The sequence below is a fragment of the Parambassis ranga genome, unplaced genomic scaffold, assembly GCF_900634625.1.
Source record: "Parambassis ranga unplaced genomic scaffold, fParRan2.1 scaffold_24_arrow_ctg1, whole genome shotgun sequence".
Taxonomy (NCBI): domain Eukaryota; kingdom Metazoa; phylum Chordata; class Actinopteri; family Ambassidae; genus Parambassis; species Parambassis ranga.
The window spans coordinates 833,898-838,242 of record NW_021144797.1 but is presented as its reverse complement, the minus strand read 5'-3'; positions in this window follow the sequence as shown (position 1 = coordinate 838,242).

Below are 4,345 nucleotides of genomic sequence, written 5' to 3'. Positions count from 1 at the left end.
CCCAGGAAATGAAACAAGGTCACACAGGTTTGACTCACACACAGGGCAAGGGTCAGGTACCATAAAAAGAAGATTTATTTAATTACGACACGAATAGGATCCATATACCATGTTTAAAATCAGTTGTAAAATATGTTGCCAGTTCAGTAGGTGAGATGGGTTGGGATGGCCCTGCAAAATGAAATAAAAAAAATAATACTGACAAGACTGCGGCTCACCAGGACGGAGGGACAAACCAAGAGGGATCAAACTACACCTGTGACACTACACTCCAAACGAAAACCCGTGAAGAACACCCACCACCAGGGAGGGGGGACCACCACCGCTGGGCCGCAGCTCCTGTACAGCAACAAAAGAAAATTAATCACAGGCAACAGGGACCCAACCACATCGACAACATGGCAACATAGGAACACCCATCCGTCCACACACACACACACCAAAACAAAGAAAACCCACAACACAACTTGGAATATCAAAAAAAGAAAAAAATAGAAATAACCCAATAAGCCAACCCGATAACCCAGAGATAAATCAAAAGACACTAAATACAAAATCTATCACAACAAAAATATAACCTAATACAATACAAAAAAACAAATAATAGGCACAGGCCTATAAACTAATCAAAACAGTCAGAATGCCCAAACCAAAAAATTAACGCAGAGATCCAAGCGCCCAGCACCACAGGCAGGAGGAAATGCGCCTGTGTTCAATCTGCTGGCCTAGATTCCACCAGCGAGGACCAAAAATCCTGCGAATATAATTAAGTCCTGGACCAGAGCAGCAACACCTGCCGGTGCAAAGATGAGACAGGTGTAGGAAACTCCCCACCACGCTATGCAGCCACGCTGTACAGCCACACTGATTCCAGGTAAGCCGATCCCGTCGCCACCACTGCTGCAGATCAGAGAGCAGTGTCAGCACAGGGAGATCTAATTTAATGACAGAGATGCGGCATCTTACCGTGCCAACGCCACAGGTGGAATCAAGGTAACAGAGGACGTCAGCCCCGCCGCACACACGCCGCCACCACGCTCGCTGTAAAAGTCATGCGGTATTGATTTCGGTTCCCCTGGTACACAGGCACAACAAACCGAGCCTACCTGGATGTACAAACACCACGGCCCCACGTTCACCGCAGCCAGCTACCGCTGCAAGCTTCTGCCGCACAGGAGGAAGGAGAGAGAGGCAGGCGCACAGCCAGCTGCCTGCTTACAGTTTTTTCTGAATGCTTAAACACTAACAATGATTCTTATAGCACAATTTCTAAAACTATTAATATTTATAGCAAAATCACTCAGTGAGTTTGGAGAACTAAAAGCAAAAACACTGCTTTACACTCAGTTTGCACTTTTGTAACACACAATTTGCAAATGTATAAATATAATCCACTGCACAGCACTCTTTTTGCTGAACTGTAAACACAACTCACTGCTTTACACACAACTTCCAAATGATCAACACACTCCTAGTAAAACTACACACATTTATGGCTGGTATTTACACTACTTTGCCAACTGTCTGGCTACACTGTCACATGTGAGAACTGTTTTACATCATTAGTTCACTTTGCAATCAGCATGAGCTCTGTAAATAAGCCACAGGTAAGCTTCAGTGTGGAGAACAATGGAGGGAGAAAAAGACTGAGAAGAGAGAGAATTAGAGGAGGATGAGGACATGAGGAAGCAGGAGGAAGAGGAGGACGAAGACTAGGAGGTGAATTTAGAGGAAGAGGACGAGGAGGTGAAGAGGAAGGAGGAAGGGTAAGAAGAAATAGAATTACTGATGTCATCGGAGCTACAATAGTGGATCATGTGATCAACCATGGAATGACCCTGAGGGAAGCTGGACAACGGGTTCAGCCTGAGCCGCTACAATATAGCAAGCATCATGAGGACATATTGATGAGAATGGGTTAGTACAGTTCCTTCACTCTTTTGTAGGTGTACCATACTCTAATGAGAAAAACATCAATACTGTACATGTAAAACTGAAACTGTTACTCCATAGAATTGCTAGACATCCAGCATCTGGAAGGAGGCATGCGAGGATATGGACCAGGCATCATGTCAGGCCTGGATATGGCACTCCAGGAGACATGTTCCCCTTGGACTAGAAGACATTACATGTGACGTTGATGATATTTCTGTGTCTGGACCCAGAGAGACGACAAGACTGATTTTCTCTCTCTTTCAGTGAAATTGTATGTTTTCTTGAGATTGTTTTGATGTGTGTGAATAAACATTCATACTTGAAATTTGAATCCCTGTGTTTATAGAACTATTTACAGTTTTTTCTGATTGCTTACAGTTTTTTCTGATTGCTTAAACACTAACTATGATTCTTATAGCACAATTTCTAAAACTATTAATAGTTATAGCAAAATCACTCACTGAGTTTGCAAAACTAAAAGCAAAAAAACTGCTTTACACTCAATTTGCACTTTTGTAACACACAATTTGCAATTGTATAAATATAATCCACTTCACAGCACTGTTTTTGCTGAACTGTAAACACAACTCACTGCTTTACACACAACTTCCAAATGATCAACACACTCCTAGTAAAACTACACACATTTATGGCTGGTATTTACACTATTTTGCCAACTGTCTGGCTACACTGTCACATGTGAGAACTGTTTTACATCATTAGTTCACTTTGCAATCAGCATGAACACTGTGAATAAGCCACAGGTAAGCTTCAGTGTGGAGAACAATGGAGGGAGAAGGAGACTGAGAAGAGTGAGAATTAGAGGAGGAACATGAGGAAGAGGAGGAGGACGAAGACTAGGAGGTGAATTTAGAGGAAGAGGACGAGGAGGTGAAGAGGAAGGAGGAAGGGTAAGAAGAAATAGAATTACTGATGTCATCGGAGCTACAATAGTGGATCATGTGATGAACCATGGATTGACCCTGAGGGAAGCTGGACAACGGGTTCAGCCTGAGCCGCTACACTGTAGCAAGCATCATAAGGACATATTGATGAGAATGGGTTAGTACAGTTCCCTCACACTAAGTTTTGTAGTAGTACCATACTCTAATGAGAAAAACAACAATACTGTACATGTAAAACTGAAACTGCTACTCCACAGAATTACTAGACATCCAGCATCTGGAAGGAGGCATGCGAGGATATGGACCAGGCATCATGTCAGGCCTGGATACGGCACTCCAGGAGACATGTTCCCCGGTGCCTTGGACTAGAAGACATTGCATGAGACGATGAAATTCTGTGGCCGGACCCAGAGAGACAATGAGACTGATTTTCTCTCTCTTTCAGTGAAATTGTATGTTTTCTTGTGTTTGTTTTGATGTGTGTGAATAAACATTCATACTTGAAATTTGAATCCCTGTGTGTTTATAGAACTATTTATGACAAAAGTTTGACCTCACATGGACAGACCTTATGCACAGAGAAAGCAAAAGCCAGATGTGTTTTCAGTTAATACCATCAGTGTGTAGTTGGCACATTGTGTGCTTAGTAATATGATGGTTTGTGTTAACTGTGTGGTACAAAAATACCATTTTTACAAAAGTTTGAAGAGTTAAGCAAGATGTATTAGCTTTTGCAAGAGATCTACAATGTTTTGCTGATTTGGTGTAAGGTTTTTTTATTTGTGTGTAGAGTTTTGCACAAATAGCCAATAGTTACAGAAATGTGCTTAAGCAATCAGAAAAAACTGTAAACACTATCAATGATTCCTATAGCCCAATTTCTAAAATTATTACAGTTTTTTCTGATTGCTTAAACACTAACAATGATTCTTATAGCACAATTTCTAAAACTATTAATAGTTTTAACAAAATCACTCACTGAGTTTGCAAAACTAAAAGCAAAAAAACTGCTTTACACTCAATTTGCACTTTTGTAACATACAATTTGCAATTGTATAAATATAATCCACTTCACAGCACTCTTTTTGCTGAACTGTAAACACAACTCACTGCTTTACACACAACTTCCAAATGATCAACACACTCCTAGTCAAACTACACACATTTATGGCTGGTATTTACACTATTTTGCCAACTGTCTGGCTACACTGTCACATGTGAGAACTGTTTTACATCATTAGTTCACTTTGCAATCAGCATGAGCTCTGTAAATAAGCCACAGGTAAGCTTCAGTGTGGAGAACAATGGAGGGAGAAGGAGACTGAGAAGAGAGAGAATTAGAGGAGGATGAGGACATGAGGAAGCAGGAGGAAGAGGACGAGGAGGTGAAGAGGAAGGAGGAAGGGTAAGAAGAAATAGAATTACTGATGTCATCGGAGCTACAATAGTGGATCATGTGATCAACCATGGAATGACCCTGAGGGAAGCTGGACAACGGGTTCAGC